This window comes from Solea senegalensis, linkage group LG16 (genome assembly GCF_019176455.1).
Source record: "Solea senegalensis isolate Sse05_10M linkage group LG16, IFAPA_SoseM_1, whole genome shotgun sequence".
NCBI lineage: Eukaryota > Metazoa > Chordata > Actinopteri > Pleuronectiformes > Soleidae > Solea > Solea senegalensis.
Window position 1 is genome coordinate 19,801,911 of NC_058036.1, and position 22,920 is coordinate 19,824,830.

Sequence of the window (22,920 nt, forward strand, 5' to 3'; positions counted from 1 at the left end):
TTCATCAATTATCAAAATAGTTGACGATTAATTTAGTTATCGATTAATAATTAGTTCGATATTGTGCATCCATTTGTGAATGAGAATGAAGTTATCATGTAGTTCCAGAAATCTTGGCCTCTAATGGAGAACTGGAGCTTTATGTGATGCATGTGTGATCTTTTCTCTTTATTTCAGAAGTATAACAACTTGTTCTTGAAAATACCTGTGAAGATTATTATTGGATTCCCTTGTGAAGAGAGACGGATGATTGAAACAGTGAAACGAGTGGAGAGATTTGCCTCAGGTCGAGTGTCTGCCAACTCAAAACACGACTATTTTAACAAGCGGTGGATAAAACTCCATAATCAACTATTGTTCTATTGCAGCTTCAACTGTCAAACAATATCTGCGTCCATCGGACTGTTTGCCTCAGGCTGAAAGAAGAGAAAGTGCATGGTATTTACCGAGCATCGTAATGAGGAGGAGGAGGAGGAGGAGGAGGAGGAGGAGTCCTCTCAGGCCGGCGTTGACGACGTTCACTCAGTGGACAGCGACTGCCTCGGTCTTTTCCTGTCGGGAGACAACTGTATTAATTGGAGGGCGGACACACACAGTCATTCCACTACACACACACACACACACACTTCCTCCATGAGCGAGACAGGTGGGTAACAAAGTAGACACAACTTTACTGCTCATCTGCTTCAAGCTTCGATGCCCGTGTGTGTGTGCATGAGTCAGCACAATTCGTTTATCGAGGGCAGGCAGTGTCTTTGCCTCCCTACACAACAGATTAAGTATCGGCATTTTTGGAGTATCCTCGTCAATCCAAAATCTTCTCACTGCTGTCTTTTCCTTCTGTGTTCTTCCTTCAGTTATCATCAGGTCAGACAGTTGTACATGGATTTTATAGTTTCAGTTGAGTGTGTGTGTGTGTGTGTGTGTGCAGTAGCTTGATTGTGGTCTATAAGCCGGTGCTGCCAGTGCTGAGGTAATGGATGATGCCGCTGAGCACTTTGTGAACCCTCTGACCTCTGCCAGCCTGACGGGTAGAGCGTGGAGAGGAGAGGAGGAGAGGAGAGGAGAGGAGAGGAGAGGAGAGAGGAGAGGAAGCTGCACACCACACAACCCCGAGACAGATTCAACAGCCACCAATTTAATTCAATAGTGTTCCAGTCACAACGCTCGGATGGTTTTTAATGAATTGCACACAATAGACACGGTGGCTTCACGATCACATCTGGCCCTCCACTATACTCTCAATTACAGCCTCAGCTATCTTGCTCTTAGCAGCAACACGCCGCAGCAGCTTGAACTTATGTCAAGTACGTTGGTGGATGGATCCAAAGCACACACCGTAAAACTGTTGATTCATTGCACATCTGTTGTAAATAAAATGTATTCTTCTTCCTTCCTCTGGGGAACACTGTTTTCTTCAAACCGCTGCAGCGACGGCTCGCTGGTCCAAACCCGCTCCACTGGAACAACCAACGATAGAGGAAATGAGAGCGTCACATCGGGTTTTTGCTGAGCTCGAGATTTTCCTCCATTTCTAAATAAAGAAACAGCATCTCAAGACAACAGGGAAGTGATGACAGTGAACTTGCTCCAGTGTAAACTTTATTTTCTTGAGTCAGCGCCTGCCTTCTTACTCAAGAGGGTTTCCTCATGTGTCGTCCAGTCTGTGCTCGAGGCTGTGACCTGAGGCGGCAAGGAAGCCCAAAGTAGCACATGCACACTTCCTCTATCGACGGCGTCATTTAGAAATGCCCATACTGTTGTGTAACTGAAGAGTTTTCCACAATAATTCCAGGAAGTGACTGCGTTTATGTAAAATTACACTTTAAAAGAGAGTGAAACTATTTCTGTTTTCTGAGAAAAGCGTTGGTTTCATTCACAATGGCTGATTGACAGGAAAGAGCACAGTCTTGACCAATGACTAAACCTTATTGTCCATACAGAGGCTATAAGAATATAGTGCAACATAGAGAGTCTTATATCCTATTTTTCAGCACAACCTATAAACAATCTGATGGAAAAAAATTATAGAATTTGTGAAACGTGTCAACACGTCACAGTTCGAAGTTCACTTGGCTTGTTTTTATGAACAAAAACAAAAGAAATGTGTGACTTCTGCACATTTATTGCTACTTTATATCACTGCTAAAAACAACACATAAGAAGATAAAAACCCCTGAACACGCACTCCCAGGATATGTTCATATAAGGGTTAAGTTATGTTACTGCAGTCGTTAAAACATCAGATCTGTGGGACATTAACATGTCAACACTATAGCCAAGAATATACTTTATCCAAAACATGGATTCCTTTGGTTTATCTTCTTAATTATTATGTCTGTCAGGTTGCAGATGTGTGTATTTGTATACTTGTACCTCTTTAGGACCTTGTCAGGACCAGTAGCCCTCATGGAGACCAAAACCTGGTCCCAATGAGACTCATAATCTCATTTCTGAGGAATTGGTTGAGTTAGAATGTTAAAGAGTGTCAGCTGAGATTGGCACCAGCACCCCCCCATGACCCTCATGTGGAGATTGTGGTTTGGTTAAGGTTAGGTTTAGGGTCAGGCATGGACCGATTATGGGATATCACTTTGTTAAGACTGTCAGTAATGAATGGAAGTTCATATAGTGTCCATAGAAGAACAGCTTGTGCGTGTAAACGCGTAAATTTAACTGCATAATGAAGCACTGAGGTCTTTAATCCAGTTATTTTTATTTGTCACCGCCCCGTTTATAGGAGCAGAGTGCTAATATACACACACACACACACACACATAAATCTTTCATCACCCACAGGATAAATACCACAGCGCATGTGAAGTTTTGTTATGATCGGTCTTTTTATTTTTATCCCTCCATTGCTGTCGTTAACGTTGCTGTTATTGCTGTTTTACGTTACTTCTGTTGCACTTATTCTTGTTTTAAATTACGTTTATTGATTTACTCATCACTTACGTCTTCATTTATTATCACTTATAATGCGTGGGTGGCAGAACTGTGGCGTAAAGCAGCTTTGAGACGAGAAATACACGACGTAACCTACTTTGTTCTAAATTGTTCATACACATTCAGAGACTTTATGTGAGGTAGCATTACAAACAACAAGTGAGAATATTATAATATGGGTTCCTTTCCCGTCACCAACAGAACTTCTGCTCAAATACAAGAGAAACATCCAAGTTTGGCAGTTTCCGTTGATTGGGCACAGACGGATCAGATTGAATAAAGTTTCAATGAATAACTGTAAAATATTCATCCTCTGCAGTACATAAATCCCTTAGACTTAAGTGATCCTCTCAACTTTCCCTGTAGCTTCACATTTAGACAAACATTTGTGGCTTTGACTGAAAAGTCTCAGGTATTTTGTGATGCCTTTATTTTTTTTATGTATCTAATGTTGCAGGTTTATGATAAAATAAGGGGGGGAATCAGATAAAATCAGAATTTTGATAAAGATACTTATTAAACTTTGGAGAAATGACTGACTCCACCCACTGTGCTTTCTGAGCAGTTAGGCTTTTTTATTCAAAGCAAATATTGAGATTTATCCTTTGTGCCGGACACTTTTGGACACAAAGGCAGACAGTGTGTCACTTTCCTCACATGAACCTTCGCCGTGCCAAGCGATGGAATAGATAATAAGGATCATAAAGCATTTTATGTAAGAGGGAGATTGTATGGGATTATGACAGCAGCAAACGTACACATGAACACACCACGAGCAACAATGCAAAAAGGCCACATGCACGCACATGTGATTTGGGTCAACCAGTAGTGGACCATGGCTTTAATTCTGCTAATGACTAAACCCCGTCTGACTCCTCTCTGGCCTCGACCGCGGCCTGGTCCTGCCATAATCTGAGGACACGCTCATCAGTAGGCTGATAGTTTCTGAAGCCGCCGTGGTTCTGATGAAAAGAGGGATGAAAGGGAGGAGGGACGGAGAGACAGAGTGTCTTATTTCCTGCCTGCCAGTGGAGGAAATAGCGCTTGGGCAGGGGTGTGGGAACGCCAAAGCAAGCAGCGAGGGGCTCAGCAGGACACTGAAGGCCTCCTTGGCAGGATGCAAGCAAAGGGGATTGTGGGAAATTACACGGGATTAGAGGGAGCGTCTAATGCCCTCATCCAGTGGTACATTTTCATCAAGAAACAGGGCTGTCGGATATGCACAAAAAAGGGAGAAAGAGAAAACTCAGCTGACCCCTTCTCTTCCAACCCCCCCCACCACCCTCAGCTCCCCAGGATTAAACCTTACAGAAAAATGTCTTTCTTCTCTTTTGTGTCCATCTTGCACGCTGGCACTTCTTTGCACAATTGTCCGCACATATGGGAAAATGCAGAAAAGTGAGGGGGAGACAATAAAAGCCGTGAGGATGTTGATGGGAGAAACTCCTGCTGTGTAAAATAAGATTAGGTTAGTGGGGCCCCCGCTACAGTTATGCCCACCTCTTCTCCCTCCCTCCTCATTACTCCACATGGAGTTTGTAACAAGGTAGCTCCATAAAGTGAAACTTCCTACTTCCTGCACAGAAACCTGGAAAAAGTTTAATCCCGGGCCATGAACTCACGGGGCATCTGTGCCGTGTGCTTCCAAAGAATCCCTGAGGTTTAAGACCTTTAGCATTCTTTATCAGACACGCTGTTCAAATGTAACGCAGTGACATATTTGTGCTGCACACACACAGGTCAGAGCGAGGGTATCGAAAAGTCAAGTGTCTTTTAACACCTGAGCTGATAAGGTCATTTAAACAAGGTGTAGAGAATAAATCTCCTCAGCCGAGACCTTCCAAATACTAACATTAACTTTATAAATCCATACTTTCCACAGCCAGGACTCTGCAGTATGTAAAAAACATGTTTTTTAAATGCAAACATCGTGTCATCGCCTCCAGCTGCAGAACACGTCTAAATTCCTTGGTTTGAAAACGTGGCCCAAGTGCGTTTGTTAGTGAATCGCCCTGACACAATATAAACACGCGGATGTATCCGTGACATGTTGCAGGAAAACTGTTTGTTTTAAGTGTGTCCCGACCTTCACAAAAAGCTTTTCAGCCAGAATTCAGCCAGAAAATGACCGCAATTGCAAATAAGCAAGTGTTTTGGAGAACTTTAGGGCCTTGCAGTCGCAGATGGAGACAGTTCCTTTGGAGAGTCTGTATATGACCCTAAAAGTCTTCATTGTGTTTGTCACTCAGACAAAATGTACCACCGGGCAGCGTTAACTCCCTTTAGCTGCACACAGTCTTGCTTGTCTGTGGGGTAAAGGAAGTCCATAAAAGGGACAAAAAAAGGGAGCTCCATCCCCGCTGCTTTTAAAGACAGGCAGTAAAATCAGATGAGTTTATTGCCACTTAACTCATCCTAATGATTCGGAACATTTGAGCACAGAGAGGAGTGAAAAACAGCGATCCTCAGCAGACATTTGCTCTAGAAAAACAAGAAAGTACTGTCTTTATAAGACTAAATAAAACCTTTATGGCCTTTTTAATATTTGGGTTGCCAAGTGCTTCTTTCTCTGGCATGCACTTACCCTGTGACTCTATTCTCTACGGGCCTCTGTTGAATGCTGTGTGTGTGTGTGTGTGTGTGTGGGGGCCCTTACATGCCCATTAACTCAGGCTTAAACAGAGCCGTCTATATAGACATGACTGTGTTATGTAATTAGTCGTGGAGGGATAATTGCAAGGTCAATTGGTTATGTGTGTGTGTGTGTGTGTTATATGCCGTCAAATTAAAATCATTCATTTCCATCCAGCCGCTGAGGAATCAGACGTCGGACCATGAGAAGGGCAATTAAAGCATTTAATGTACACTTTTAGCTTATTTATCTCTTAGTTCTGCCAACGTGAGCTCGTCCTCTGGAGTTCTTACTGCGTGAGAATCACTTTTATTAATGCCAAACACACGGAGGATTTGTTTGAGATTCACCGCAGAACAAATCAAAGAATAGAACTCTGGACCACGTCAAAGTCCCGTTGTTATCTAAAGCTCTGGGGATTTTTCTTTCGGCGGTTGCTTGCAATTACGCGTTCTCCCGTTTCATTTATTAGGGTTCGAGCAACAAGGTTGCAAGAACCCTCTTGAAACTGGAAGGATTATTATTATTATTAGGGTTCGAGCAACAAGGTTGCAAGAACCCTATTGAAACTGGAAGGATTATTATTATTATTATTATTATTATTATTCTTATTATTCCCCCAAATGAATCGCATTTTTGAGGCCTTTCCCATACCCCAAAACTCACAGATTTTTGTGACCGCATCAATCGTGGTGTAAATTTACGTCTGAAAAAGGTTCGGGGAATGTGCGTCGAAAATTGAATGTGGGAGGGGCCAATAAGTGCGGCGCCACCTGTCCAAATTCACCATGACCAACACAAATATCGCACATGCACGAAATTCGGTACACATGTGTAGTGGGTCAGGATGAAGAAAAAATTACATTATGACCATGATCCAAACCCAACAGGAAATCCGCCATCTTGGGTTGACTGGCCATTTTTTGGCGATTTTGGCGAATTCGCAGCAATGGTATTTGAACTAACTCCTCCTCGAGTTTTCGTGCGATCACCTTCAAACTTGGTGAGGTCCCTGTGGACCAGTTGAGGAGCTTACAGTATCAAAAGTTTTTTCAAATGTCGCATGGCGCACAAGATAGGGGGCGGCAAAGTTCGTGATGATTCTGATGTTTCGCATCAGAAAAACAAAACTCTTATAACTTTGCGATGGAAGGTCCAATCCAAACCAAACTTGCTACCATTGATGATGGGCCATTGCTGAAGACGTCTATGAAAAAACGGTGAAGTTTGAAAACAGCGCCTCCTTGTGGTGAAAGAAAATACACCAAAAAAAAGTTTTTTTACGATTTCGTGAATAACTTTTACACAAATAATCGTACCGCACTCAAAATTGGTGACAACAGTCAAAACACATGGTAGATGATGCGTGATCAATTTGACGACAAATCGTTTAACGGTGTTGCCATGGCAACGACGCAAAGTCGGATTTTTGGGACAAAAAATCAAACTGCTACAACTTCGCGAATCCTGGTCCGATCTGAACCAAACTTGCTAGGATTGATGACAGTCCGGCCCTAAAGACGTCTATATGAAAATATTCAATTTCGAAAACAGCGCCCCCTGGTGACAGCAGACAATATGACAGCTTGTATTTCAATTATCTCCTCCTAGAGCTTTTGTGGGATCACCTTCAAACTTGGTGAGATCCATGTGGACGAATTGAGCATCAAAAGTTATCAAAAGCTTTTTAAAATATTGTATGGCGTACGAGATAGGGGGCGCCAAAATTGGAGATAATAATAATTTTTCTCAACAGACAATGAAACTCTTATAACTTTGCGATGGAAGGTCTGATCCCAACCAAACTTGCTATAGTTGATGATGGTTAGTTCCTGAAGACGACTGTGTTGCTGAAACGGTACATTTTGAAAACAGCGCCTCCTGGTGGTGGTAGAAAATTCTAAAAAAACAAACTGTTACAACTTTGCCAATCCTGGTCCGATCTGAACCAAAGTTGCTGGGATTGATGACAGTCCGGCCCTGAACACGTCTATATGAAAATATTCATTTTCAAATACAGCGCCCCCTGGTGACAGCAGAAAGAATTACATTTATAGTTTTTGATGCTGCTCCAACAGGGATTGTTGTATCCACTTGAAACTTAGTATGTGGGACCCCAGACCCTTCCTGAACATGTCCGTAAAAGGTCACCTACCTACAGGAAGTAGAACGCCCAAAACAGGAAGTAAAGTCTTACATTGTCCGATTGACACGAAACTAGATATGTGAGTTACGGAACCTTCCCTGAACATGTTTCCGGAGACGAACAGGAAGTTGGCCATTTTAAACAGGAAGTGCTCTCTTACTTTGCCGTTCATTGTCCGATTTGCACGAAACCTTATATGTCACACCAGGGACCTGTCCTGAGCATGTCTGCAAAAGATGACCTCCCAACAGGAAGTGGAATGCCCGAAACAGGAAGTAAACTCTAAGATTGTCCGATCTGCACAAAACTTGATATGTAAGACAAGGGAACTTCCCTGAACACGTTTACGGACGCGCATTTGACCGAACAGGAAGTCGGCAATTTTAAACAGGAAGTGCCCTATAACTTTGCCATACGTTGCCGATCCCCCCCGAAATTTGGATCGACATGTGCGGGGACGCCGCTGAAAATAACTAGTACTGAAAATAACTAGTACCGCGCGCGGTGAATGAACGGGTGAGAGCGCGAGGCGCGCGGGGAGCCGTGGCACACGGCGACTCGCGCGGGTCGGCTCGAACCCGTTCAGAACCGCGCGCGGTACTAGTTATTTTCATTATTCTTATTATTCCCCCAAATGAATCGCCTTTTTGAGGCCTTTCCCATACCCCAAAACTCACCAATTTTTGTGACCGCATCAATCCTGGTGTAAATTTACGTCTGAAAAAGGTTCGGGGAATGTGCGTCGAAAATTGAATGTGGGAGGGGCCAATAAGTGCGGCGCCACCTGTCCAAATTCACCATGACCAACACAAATATCGCACATGCACGAAATTCGGTACACATGTGTAGTGGGTCAGGATGAAGAAAAAATTACATTATGACCATGATCCAAACCCAACAGGAAATCCGCCATCTTGGGTTGATTGGCCATTTTTTGGCGATTTTGGCGAATTCGCAGCAATGGTATTTGAACTAACTCCTCCTAGAGTTTTCGTGCGATCACCTTCAAACTTGGTGAGGTCCCTGTGGACCAGTTGAGGAGCTCACGGTATCAAAAGTTTTTTCAAATGTCACATGGCGCGCGAGATAGGGGGCGGCAAAGTTCGTGATGATTCTGATGTTTCGCATCAGAAAAACAAAACTCTTATAACTTTGCGATGGAAGGTCCGATCCAAACCAAACTTGCTATGATTGATGATGGGCCATGGCTGAAGACGTCTATGAAAAAACGGTGAAGTTTGAAAACAGCGCCTCCTTGTGGTGAAAGAAAATACACCAAAAAAAAGTTTTTTTACGATTTCGGGAATAACTTTTACACAGATAATCGTACTGCACTCAAAATTGGTGACAACAGTCAAAACACATGGTAGATGATGTGTGATCAATATGACGACGAATCGTTTAACGGTGTTGCCATGGCAACGACGCAAAGTCGGATTTTTGGGACAAAAAATCAAACTGCTACAACTTCGCGAATCCTGGTCCGATCTGAACCAAACTTGCTAGGATTGATGACAGTCCGGCCCTAAAGACGTCTATATGAAAATATTCAATTTCGAAAACAGCGCCCCCTGGTGACAGCAGACAGTATGACAGCTTGTATTTCAATTATCTCCTCCTAGAGCTTTTGTGCGATCACCTTCAAACTTGGTGAGATCAATGTGGACGAGTTGAGCATCAAAAGTTATCAAAAGCTTTTTAAAATATTGTATGGCGTACGAGATAGGGGGCGCCAAAGTTGGAGATAATAATAATTTTTCACAGCAGACAATGAAACTCTTATAACTTTGCGATGGAAGGTCTGATCCCAACCAAACTTGCTATAGTTGATGATGGTTAGTTGCTGAAGACGACTGTGTTGCTGAAACGGTACATTTTGAAAACAGCGCCTCCTGGTGGTGGTAGAAAATTCTAAAAAAACAAACTGTTACAACTTTGCCAATCCTGGTCCGATCTGAACCAAACTTGCAAGGATTGATGACAGTCCGGCCCTGAACACGTCTATATGAAAATATTAATTTTCAAATACAGCGCCCCCTGGTGACAGCAGACAGAATTACATTTATAGTTTTTGATGCTGCTCCAACAGGGATTGTTGTATCCACTTGAAACTTAGTATGTGGGACCCCAGACCCTTCCTCAACATGTCCGTAAAAGGTCACCTCCCTACAGGAAGTGGAACGCCCGAAACAGGAAGTAAAGTCTTACATTGTCCGATTGACACGAAACTAGATATGTGAGTTACGGGACCTTCCCTGAACATGTTTCCGGAGACGAACAGGAAGTCGGCCATTTTAAACAGGAAGTGCCCTCTAACTTTGCCGTACGTTGTCCGATTTGCACGAAACCTTATATGTGAGTTACGGGACCTTCCCTGAACATGTTTACGGAGACGCCGTTGACCGAACAGGAAGTCGGCCATTTTAAACAGGAAGTGCCCTCTAACTTTGCAGTACATTGTCCGATCTGCACAAAACCTTATATGTGACACCAGGGACCTGTCCTGAGCATGTCTGTAAAAGGTCACCTCCCTACAGGAAGTGGAACGCCCGAAACAGGAAGTAAAGTCTTACATTGTCCGATTGACACAAAACTAGATATGTGAGTTACGGGACCTTCCCTGAACATGTTTCCAGAGACGAACAGGAAGTTGGCCATTTTAAACAGGAAGTGCCCGCTAACTTTGCCGTACGTTGTCCAATTTGCACGAAACCTTATATGTCACACCAGGGACCTGTCCTGAGCATGTCTGCAAAAGATGACCACCCAACAGGAAGTGGAATGCCCGAAACAGGAAGTAAACTCTAAGATTGTCCGATCTGCACAAAACTTGATATGTAAGACAAGGGAACTTCCCTGAACACGTTTACGGACGCGCATTTGACCGAACAGGAAGTCGGCCATTTTAAACAGGAAGTGCCCTATAACTTTGCCATACGTTGCCGATCCCCCCCGAAATTTGGATCGACATGTGCGGGGACGCCGCTGAAAATAACTAGTACTGAAAATAACTAGTACTGAAAATAACTAGTACTGAAAATAACTAGTACTGAAAATAACTAGTACCGCGCGCGGTGAATGAACGGGTGAGAGCGCGAGGCGCGCGGGGAGCCGTGGCACACGGCGACTCGCGCGGGTCGGCTCGAACCCGTTCAGAACCGCGCGCGGTACTAGTTATTTTTTCCTCCTTTTTTTTCTCCATCTTTCTTTAAAAATAAACCTTAGTGCCTTAGTTTTACCCCGCAGGAGTCCAATTTACAGGATTTATACTTTTCTGTGTAAATAAACTGAAAAACTGTATAATGATATTGTAAAAAATCAGTCACACAGTTACTGTAAATAACAACATAAATAGTGTCTTCGGGGTTATTAACTTTCTTCTCATTTGTTCACAGAGCAAACTTTAGCTGACTCACACAGACGCTGCATTAATAAACATAAACTGTCACCTTGTTAGAACTTTTTGATTCTCTTGCTCAAAGAAAGGTGGGTGTACATAAAGATCACTTTAAATCCCGGTGTGTATTTAAATAACTAGTTTTGTTTGAGTTTGTTATGATGAGTTTTGGGGCTCATGTGTGAGTCCAACACTGAGTTTTACTGGAAAAACATTTAGAATTCTCCCCTCATACGTGCTAAGGGTGATGGGTGTTGTAGTATCGTCTGTTATTTATTACAGATAGAACCATCCATCTTCTACCACTTTATCCTCCACATGGAGGGTCACAGGGCGCTGGTACAAATCCCAGGTGACATAGGGTAAAGGGCAGGGTACACTCGTGTCACTATGCAGGCCCTGCAGCAGCAGCAGCAGTTTTCAAAAGTCACATTTTTCTGACTTGAAAATGCCGAGCAGCATGAACAGCAGGGTTCTTCTCCTCTGTTACCAGGAAGCAACAAATTATTTCCGTAGTTAAAGCAAATAATGAACACACAGTAATAAATAGCTTGTATTTTATGAAGATTAACAGGAGTGATTTTTCAGATAACTAATTATTCATGTTAAGTAGTGTGTGTGTGTGTGTGTGTGTGTTGGTGGGGGGGCGGGGAGACCACAAGTTTTGTCAGGAAACATTTTTTTATACCATGTCAACTTAAATAACCCGAGGCAGGCCGGGGAAATGAAGTGTAGTGGTCTTGTATTTGCCACAAATGACACATCTACTCTATTTAGGTATTTCCCTAAGGCCTCCTGCTGTATCTGGTTATATCTGTCACATGGTTCGCACCTCAAACCCCAGGTTGTTTATCCACAAGCCGCACAAGGTGTCAAGTTTAAGGCTGCAATAAAACAAATAAACCTGAGTGTAACAAAAATCTGCAGTTTTAATCTCTCATCTCATCTGACAATGGGGGGCAGGGGTTCACACATTCAATGCAAAACCATTTCATGACACGTTGATTTGCATTGCAGCTGAGCAACGTTCTCGAGACAGGAAGTGGCACACTCAACAGGGACTGAAAGCAGAGTGGAGTTGGCTTGGTGTAAGAATGAAGATGAGAGCATGTGACTTCAATAAATGTCACTGACCTTTTAAACGAGAAAAATGCACAGTGCAGGAATCTGAACGTCAACAACGTGAAGTACGCGGAACAAACGTTGGCGCGGGAACTTCACACGCTGCCAGGAGCAGTTCACTAAATCCACACAGTCACAGCTGGCAGTTCTGTTTGCTCCGACAACAGCAGAGCTCTATAAACAATGCACAGCCGCCACCGCTGCTCACACACACACACACACACACACACCGCACCGCTATGACATCATGACATCACCACCAGGGGTCAGAACCACCGGCAGCCGCTGGACGGATGACCGCGGCAGATTTGCTGATCAGGTCCAAAGATCACAAAGTTGTGCCAAGAGGTGACATCAGCATGTGGAGCTTAGCTAATGGCCGAGAGACGCCTGGGTGACTCCAGAGCAACATCCCATCCTACACACACACACACACACACACACACACACAGAGACAAAGCAAAGCAGCTTTCAGCAAATGTGGCGTGTGGTGTGGCCCCTGGGCTCCATCCAGCTGATGCGCCGAAGAGGATGCGAGGCAGCTGAGCGCGAGCTGTGTCGTAAATTTAAAATGTGCTGGTGGAGAAACAGAAAGTGTGTGTTTCTCGTTGAAACTCACTTCCACTCTTCGCGATGACTTTACAGTACGACAGAGTGCTGTCGTGTGAGACACGTTCAACGCGTTAAATACAGCTGATAAGACAATAACAAACCCGACGACAGTTACAGGGCCGCATAACAAGGATTTTAAAAAGATTTGTCTCGTTTGTCTCTGTGTACATTTTAATATTTTGAATCAAACATCCAGAATTTCTTATACTCCACTAAAGGATTCTGAGTTATACACCAAGAAGCTTTAATGAAACACAGCAAACGCTAAGCACTCAATTTTTAATACCACCCTCAAGTCTATCCAGTAGATATGAAGCAGCTATAGCAGCCTGTTACCTTAGTTTCACGTCAAAATAAAGTGTAAACTAGCTGTAAACTAGCTGTAAACTAGCTGTAAACTAGCTGGACGAAGTTCACATGGGAAACGTGGACACCTGAAGGTCATTGTAATGCAAAGTGCGAAGACAGGGACAGTTTGTCCATTTGTGACACATTTCTTATGACGAAAGAGGAATTGGGCTTGTAACTGGAGGGTTGCTGGTTCAAATCATGAGCAAGGCACCCAATGCCCATTGCTCCCCGAGCACAGATAAGAGCTGCCCACTGCTCCTGTGTCCGTGTGTGTGTGTGCAAAAAATAATAAATACTAATCCAAGTATCTTTAGCCATTGTGTTTTAGCCATTATTTAATTTTCATGTGCTTCTCTTATTAGTCACAAATCGACATATGTGTGTGTGTGTGTGTGTGTGTGTGTGAGGTAAATGGAGTCTAAACCTTTGAGGCTTTAAAAGTGAGTCACCTCTTGATGGGCAGCCCTGCTCATAGGCCTGATCCTCCCAAGTCAGTTCCTGGAAAAAAACACAAAACCCTTTCATCTGCTCAGAGCTGGTCTGTTTTCCATTCAGTGCCGTTTGATTTTTAATTATAAAAAGAAAAACTCCTTTAGCACCACTTTAACCTAACCTGACATTGATTAATCATTGGTCTTTGAAACAGTGGTGAACAAACTTTGACTAACCAGACTCCTGGAGAGCTTCCCATGATGTGGAGATGACCACCGCACGACTCTCTGGCCTGAACGCTGGGAGAATCATACATTTGAAATCATGACATTGTGACCTGAACGTGATGAAATCCATAAGTCCTTCTCACACACTGACTTTTTTTTTTTTAAATGTGCCATTTGGGATTTAGGGATTTTCGTAAGCCAGTGTGTGTTTTCTGACCCGTCTGATACAACAAAGTAAGATTAAATTGTCCGTAAAGCCCTGTTGTGTTCGGGGACTTTTCAGTGTTAGTCATCGCTGTATATTTCACCCAGGTCTTTGTCACAGTGAGGGCTCGGGAAAGCACGGGACTTTTGTACCAAACTCCAAATGCCAGCGTAAAAAAAGCGCACTTCCTCTTTTGTTTTTTGCTTTCGGTTTCAATGACACAGCGAGCAAACGCAAACCTTAAAATCAGAAAGAGGGTTTACAGTCGTGAGGCGGCGACTGACATTTCAGCCCACATTTCACAAGAGCAGCCATTGTTGTGGGCAGAGGGAAGCGCGGTGTGTGGTAACCGTGTCAGTGACGGGTGAGTGGCAGCTCGGGCTTCTGTTAGTCATCGAACATTACCATTTACACATCGGACTGCCTGAAACTGACTCCACTGGGCCAGAAGAAGAAGAAGAAGAAGAAGTTTGAAACCCCATCTGACAGATGAATCATGCGTCAGAGTTACATACGACCCCTAACCACCGAGCCCTGGCTTCTTCCTCAGCCTCAGCGCTCTGCTTTGCCTCGTGATAGATAGTTTGGTTGGCAGGGACTTTGGGGGGAGGAGTCAGTGTGTGTTCTCGTGTCAGTTTGATGAATAAGCTTTGACTCGGCTTTCTGGCACCGGACCTGGTGCTGGCTGCAGAGAGGGTAGTGAAGTTCATCTCTCACACACACACACACACACACACACACACAGCGGGCATTTTTTATTCATAGCACTAAGACGGCGACAGCTCTGAAACAACAGAGCAACAAAAGTGCAGAGGCTGTGTATAGAAGCTAACGCAAAGATAACTGGATAATATTCATTAGTTCTACACTGAAAAGAACGTATAAAACGACGGTCCGGCAGTTTCGTGCAGCCGTGCTATGACCCCGCCCACGTTATCATTCAATCAGATGTAAAAATGTATGTCTAAGTGTTTTATTTAATAAATGCATTTGTATAATGTGCTTTTTAAGATGGGAAACGTCTGTAAAATCATAAATTGAGTTGATGTTAAAAAAAAAAAAGAAATCAATAGTTTATTTCTTCTTCTTTCAGCTTTCTGTTTTTATGTTTGCACTTTTTTAAAACTTGTCAAAAACTTAGTTGCTTACTGACAGACATCTGAAAAACAAACAACAGGAAGACAAAGAAAGATAAGCTATGGAACAAAAACCTGGGAGCCGGGCTGAACCCAGCCGAATCTTAAGTGAGATTGAGTTGTAGTCACACTGAAAAACTGCAAAAATCCCACAGATTTAGGACTTACATGAGCTGGAGGTGTAAATTATTTGTCCCCAAAATAATAACTACTTGTTTTTTTGTCACCAAATTTAAGCAAATGTGTGAAACTTGCAATATAATATATTATTCTGTCCATTTCGAGAAAAATTGCTTCATGAAATATTCAAGGATGGCGAGATAAGACTGTGCTGCGCTTTATTACTACTTCCTGCTGATGTTTTATGAGCTGTGTTGTTTTTATAGCCTGTGCAGCGATACAGACGGTGTGACGGTGTCCCGGAGTGTCCTCGTCTCGACTCAAATCAAAGATGGACAAGCCCGCTGTCTCCTGGCTCTAAGAGAAGGCCTCTAACACGGCACGGCACGGCACAGGTTTAGCTCGGTTTTCCACTACAAAAATACAGTAGTATCTACTCTATGTGGGCGGAGTCATCACTGCACGGCTTTCGCTTTACACGCGACACACACAATACGAGTGACTGGTGTTTTCAGCAGTTGTTTTCAGTGCATCTGAATCATTAGAATCAGTTGATTAGAACTACTTCTTCAGTACTTCCTCCATGACCGGAGCACCGCGGCAGGGTTTGTGCTGCCGCTAAATACACCAGACTCCACCAGACTCCTCAATATTGAGATTTTAGACCTGGTTTCCCTGGTAATTGTTGGAGATTAACGCACGTTTTCGGATTGTAAAGTCTTTTTAACTGATCTACCGTTTGGCATTGTTTGGACGTCTCTTCCTGTAACGGAAACACAACTTAATCGTGCCGAGGCGGCATAAGAGTTTCCCCTCATGTGAGTTCATCTTATCCAGGAAATGACAGCCTCAAGCTGACTCTTTCTTAAATGAATAATAAAAAAATCAAGTAACACAAGCCTCAGAGACAAACTGCTGCACTGATTAACATCCTTCATTTTAAATGAGACAGTTTTTTTTATCCTCTCCCTATCACTCCATGACTGCATTGATTGCAGTTATTATCCTGTCACCAGCAGCTTCATTGTCATCATTAATGAGCAGCGATGTCTCTGCACGGCTCAGGCCTCTCGTCAGGTATTTAGTCGCTGTTTTACTACGTGACTCGTTATCTTGTATAATGTGACGGACGACATCTGTGTGATTTGATGAACCCTGACCTAACGGACAGTCGCTGATAAATACGTGGTTTATAAAGAAAAGAAATCTTACCTTTGTGGGCGTATGACACATATAACTAAAGGGTTTATTCCTGACACTCCCACTGTGACAAAACCTTTATGTTTCAGACTGGTTGGTGTAAGTTATAGCTTTGCGTTTACGTTTAATAAATCTGTGCGGTGGTAAAAAAAAAAACAACTACGATTTCACCTGCCATGAGTAACGGTGTGTTTTTAAAGCACACTGCTGTCATTGCTCAACTTAAATGTGAGGCGAGTCACGAGAGAGATGAATGTTTCCCGGGGAGAGGAAGACAGCCGGTGATGACAAACGGTTTTTGGCAAGACACAACAAATTACTAAATACTTATTACCTCTTTTATAAGTATGTGTGCTATTTTTACAAGTTTCCGAGCCACAGTAACTGTCAAATGCTATTTTTCATTGTACGGTGCATAGTGGATCAATAGAATGCAAATGACATGTATTTTATTTACCGGTTAATCTCCGTTAATCTCCAACAATTACCAGAGAAATGTTTAAAATCTCAATATTTATCAGAGGAGTGTGGTGTATTCCACGCCGTACCAAGGCGAGGCGAGTCGGGCTGGGACCACAGGTGTAAAAAGGGCTTAAGTGTATTGTAACCTATAAACAGACATTCAAATCACTCACTATACGTCAGCAATGCTGTTCTACTCGTGTGTTTTCAGTGTCGTGTCCTCACAGCTGCTGATTACAGCTATTATTCTAGTCTCAGCAGTGACCTTGAGGAGGGGAAAAAAAATAAGAAGAAGAAGAAGAAGAAGAAGAAGTGTACATCACTTACACTGTCAGCCATTGAGCCACCGAGTGATAATTAATTCACTCATTTGCCACAGCGCGCCGAGCTACCGTGTCATTTATCTACTACTGCCGCCACATGCGGGCGCTGAAAGGGGCTGCTCCTCCCACCACTGATGGCAACTGATCTGGGATCAGGCCGACATTGAAAATCCCAGCCTGTGCATCCAGTCGGCGCCGTAAATATCACGTCGGCAGCCGGCCAAGCAGTCACTCTTACGTTTCACCGCGTTTCACCGCGTTTCACCGCGTTTCACCGTGTTTTACAGTGTTTCACTGTGACTCCTGCTGGCATGAATCTCTCCTCTGACAGCGCGTGGACACGGTCCCTGGCAGGCGTCGCTGTGTGTTCTCACAACATGCTTCACAACCCCGAAAACTATTATCCGAGCCTCAAGTGACCCCCCGCTAGCTCTCAGGGGGGGGGCAATGTTTACTATGTACATCATCGCTTTTAAATTTCGCACCTGAAATGAGGCGAGGTGAATGCATGAATAATCACTGTCAATCAAAGCAAAAAAAAAATTAATATAAGATTCATAGAGAATCGAACCCTAACGCTTAACCCAGGGGTGTCAAATATGAGCTTAATATTGTCACACAATATTCCATCATGACATCACTGTAAAGGTTTTCATGATATTTCACAGTAAAAGTGCTTTAATGTTTTAATATGGAACGACTATGAGAGCATGAATGTGGTGCTCGAGGAAAGGTCAGGGGTCAGTGGGTCAGTAACATTCCTGTGGGTATTTCCGTACAGAATTTACTCGCTCAGTAAGCAATTACTGTTGACGATACTTAGTTCTCCAATACAGAGGGGCATTCTGGGCATTTCTGTGGTTCACATATCGAAACTCACCTCAGTAGTTCCCTCTACAGCTCAGCGCTGTTCCTCTGTCACACTTCAGAAAGTCCACAGCTATTGCTGCGTCTAGACTGGAGGCATTTCTGTGATGCTGCACCTGAAAAACTCAGGTGCAGCTTCAGGTTTATCTGAAACAGGCAGCTGTCAGGTTCTCTCCTGCACGTCTCTGCACGCCTCACGTCTTTCTTCGACTTATTCTTGTCATCATTTCATTGTTTTGTATTTATTATTTTTTGTTTTTGATTTATGTCTTCATGGGAGAGGTTTTCCTTCACTCATCCCAATCATAATCATTCTTTTACATTATTTTAAATCATATGTTTGTGCAAATAAAAAATAAATAAAACAGAACTACTATGTTTTGTTTCAGGAATTCAATCTAAGCTGTGATTCGTTGTCTTTCTTTCTTTCTTTTCCTCCAGCGGACTTTGATATCGAGAAGGCAGCTCGGTGTTTTGACAGCTTTCAGATTGTGATGGAGAGAGAAGAAAAGGGGAGGGGGCAAATAGAGAGAGAGGTGGGAGAGGGGAAAAGGGAGTTGGGGGAAGGTGGGTGTGGCTGAGAAGGAATCTTGGGCTGCTCAATGTCACACAAGGGAGGACTGCAGGGAAAATGAAAGGATGGGGGGAGGTCAGACGGTCAGGCTTATCAGGGGGTTTGTGAGGATAGAGAGGAGCAACCCACTGTACACACACACTGTGTCGAGTAACACAGCTGAAAGGCTCGGGGTGTATGGATATTTAATGAAACTCCCCCCCACACTCTCATCCTCCACCAAATCTGCTCACTCCTCACATGAATCCAAACGGAGGAGGACGAGGAAAAGTAGGGCACGTCTGCAGATTTAATGAGGCGGCGAAGAAGAAGAAAGAAAGAAAGAAAAACGCTGGATGACGAGCGTATGTTTTCTCCTCTGACATTCAGCGAGCGCCGCTGACGCTGTTCCATGTGATCTCCACTTGTAAATATGTGCGTTTCTGTGGCCGCAGGACGGAGGCCAGAGACAACACGCGGCACATCGACTGCATGTCACGGCAATCATGTTAGATCACTTTGAGACTCTAATCCTATTGAGTGGGCTTACAGTGCATTAAATCTCAAACCCCTTTTCATTTCAGATATGTATTAGGGTTAAATTGTCAAGAGGTCAATTTTACTCAGACGTCATTAACTCGTAACATTCTCCTCATATTTGTAACGTGTACGTATAAATACACAAGGAGCTAATCTAAACTGTTAGCGTCAAAAAGAGCAAACAGGGACAACGAGAGAAGACGGCTCCACGTGACATGAAGCCAGCGCTGCCAGACCCTACATGGCTTCCTCTGACGCTGATCCCACCACTCAGCTCTATTTTAGTAGATTCACCTGGGGGAGAATTTTGGTTGCTAAAACAGGGACGTACACTCATTACTGTCCCGCTGGCGTGGCCAGAGAAGTGCACATACTTAAGAAGCAGTCTGCGCGTCTTCCCCGCTGCAGGAGAGAGACAACACTCACAGCCATGTATCCAGAAACTGCGGAATATGTGGCTAATTACATCTTGAGGTAGGTTAGCGAGTGGCTGGGTCTGTAACCGAGGACGAGCTGATACCTCGAAGCTCGCTGCGCCGCGTTCGTGTTACTGACCCACCGACACGCGATGTGATGTGAGTGTTTGCTGCAATAGGTGTCAGCGAGGCAGGATTTGTTTGTCCACGTTCTTCCTGCAGGTCAAGTGCACTGAAAATAAGACATGATGGATGTAATCTCACCATTTCTCTCCGTCCACCATATGGTGTTTGTGTCTCGACTTTCTTTTTTCCGTCTCCGCGTCAAAAGAACGCATCGTTCTCTTCTCTGATCGAGTGTCGAGTGCCGGGGAAAGAGAAAGGGAAGCAGGTAGCGAGAGAATAAAAGGAACCTGCAGCTGAGTGTGTCTTTGATTGCTGCCTGATTACAGCTGCTCCTGGTGGGACGGGTTCAGACTCTCAAGAAAACATCAATAAGTTCATTAAAAGACTGCTGAAATCAAAACAGCTGTCATAGCGGCTCACGCAGAACATCTGGAGACACAATTTCCAAACAACGATGTCTTCATGTGATGCATTCTGTGCAACAATAGGAGATGAAATACTCACAAGCCACCATCTCATTTCTTAATGTTTGCATATTCATTGCCAGGGAACCGGCTTCTTTGTTGCCAGTGGTTTTAAAAAGTCTTTCTGGTCTGGGTGCGGATGGATGAAGCCTCTGTTAGCGGGGGATGGATGTGTGTATGTTTATGCGTGTGTGTGTGAATGGGCCTTGAGGTGGCGGTGGTGGTGGTGGTGGTGGGGGTTGAGTGGATGGAAGTTTGAGGCCCCGTCCATGCCATCATATCCCCAGGCGCTCCTCTAAAGTTACCCACTGTCTGTGGCTGCAGCCGGGCCGGTCTCACATCACTGCACTTATATTTAAGGCCTACTGTAACCAGATATGCCTGAGTGGAGCCACATTGCCATCATATTTTGGTCGGCATGTATACGTAGGTGGTAGCACACTCTCTCTCCCTCTCTCTCTTCATGTATCCTTCCCCGCCTCCTCTCCTTCAGCTCCCTTTACCGCCTCTAATCCTCTTTTCCACACCGCAGTACAGGCCCGTTTATTCCAGGTCCAGTGTGGTTAATGAGAGATGTGAGGCGCCAACAAGACAAATCACTTATCGCTCCGCTAATGCCGGCCTGTGTATTAGCTGGGTGATTTACTTCAAGAGGAGCTCACTAGTGCAGTAAGAGAGGAAGAGGATGAAGGTGAACAAGGCCAGTTCATTTTCTTATGTTGCCATATGGGAAGCCTCGCTGTCGGAGTTAAACATGAAAGAAGAATGACACAGTACAGAAAAGAAAATAGGAATTACATTGAATCTATTCTTTGTTGTAACGTACAAAAGTAGTACCCTCAACAGGAGGGTTCTAAAACTGGAGGACAGTACAGATCATTTTAGTTCGGTACGCTTTATAACGTCTGACAAGCACACGAATCAAAGTGCTTTCAGTTTGGATGCCCTCGTGTCTACGTCTGTGATTAAGCACGGCCACACAGCTCGGAAATGAGTACACTGAGTAATGCTGTGGATTCATTGATTTCCTGTCTCTGCTTCCCTCTCTTTTCTCCTCACCACTCACCCCCATCCCCACCGTGAAGGAAGCCTCAGCTGAGTCTGTATGAACCGCTGTACGTGCGGCGCTACCGGACGCCAGAGCTGCCCACGTTCGCCACTCCACACCAGGGGAAGGGCGGTTACTGGTGGAGCCCCCAGAGGTACCAGGAGGTGGGCTCTACATGGAGAGACACACGCCGCCGCCGCGTGGTCTTTCCCGGAAACACCGGCTTCTCCGATGTGCCCTCGAGTCTGAGTGCTGGATACTGCCACCTCCACCCCACCCTGGTGTGAGTAGTCTGCTGCAGATAAGCTGTTTGTGGGGGGTTGCATGTGTCTGTGTGTTGTCACTGTGCCTCTTCAGAAGCCGGCTTTTGACGAGCATCTTCTAAGAGAAGTTTCTTGTCAGCGCTCTGTGAGAAGCAGACGACAGGCGGGTTAGTGCTCAATCAGCACTCTGCTGGCTTATCAGCGGCCAGATGTGGAGCCGCTGTCAGGAGCTCTGCTCACGCTGTCGCCACAAGGGCCATCGGGTTCTGTCGGAAAGTTTACGCCTGTACAGTGAAACCCAAAGATGATGTTTGGATCAGGAAACATTATCAACCGAATCCCACAGAAGGTCATAGAGGTCTAGACATGGGAGCAACCGTCTGTAAATGTCACAACAAAAATCTTTACCAGATATATGTGATTTTTTTACTTTCTTTTTAAATGGAATGAATTTGCTAAATTGTGACTAATTATAAACATTTAGCAAAAGAAATGTGAACAAAATGTCGGTATGAACGCACATGCAGTCGTCTTCTCGCACAGCTCGACACCACATGACACCCCACATCCCTCCAGGACCTACACGACACTGACCTAAATGGACGCGGAGAGTAATGGCTCAGAGCAACTTGTTGTCATGGCAGCACGACGGTTGTGACTATCTGGGTGTTTCCTCACGCCGATCTGGTTTTGACCAGTCGTGGCGATCGAGGGTCTGAGTTTAAACAAGTGAAGTCATCCACCTGTACCTGTGAGAGCCATTTTACTGCAGCAGTGTCGGGGAGAGAGGGAGGGAGAGAGAGAGAAAGAGGGAGAGAGAGAAAGAGAAAGTGTGAATGTTTGAGGAAGTGAGAGAAATGTGCAAAAGTACAGGGAGCAAGAGGGAGAAAGATGAAAATCTGAAACACAACGACATGGTTTGAGTGAAAGGGAGAAAGATAAATGTTCATGGGGAAGAGAGAGAGTGAAAAAAAGGGAACAATGTGGAAAGAGAGAGAAAAAGCCAGGGGGCTAATGGGCTTATGGCTAATCAATCCTGAGTGATGGCCCCTCTAGAGCGGGCAAGGCTGACATATGGAGAGCATCCCTCTGCTTTAGCTCTCCCCTGACTCCCCCGACGCCGAACTCACCACACGAGAGCACGTCAGCGCCCACCTCACTTAAAGATCCAGACCCCCTTGATACGCAATCAAACACACCCCATTCCACTGAGAAACAGCCGCATCAGTGGCCCGTACTCTTGTCCCCGACATGGATGAGTTTGAATGAGTGCGGCATCAGTTGTAGATTGATTCTCCATAAGGATTGATTGGACTAAATGAGCGCTGG

At 44.4% G+C, this 22,920-nt stretch overlaps 1 long non-coding RNA gene across 1 annotated transcript in view; it reads right to left on the reverse strand.

Moving 5' to 3' along the window:
* Window positions 1-430: 430 nt before the first annotated feature.
* The window catches only part of LOC122783241, a 55,166-nt gene continuing 32,676 nt past the window's right edge, over window positions 431-22,920 (reverse strand). Inside the window, exon 3 of the long non-coding RNA XR_006362012.1 lies at window positions 431-552. This is a non-coding gene — a long non-coding RNA (uncharacterized LOC122783241). The remainder of the gene's footprint in view (window positions 553-22,920) is intronic.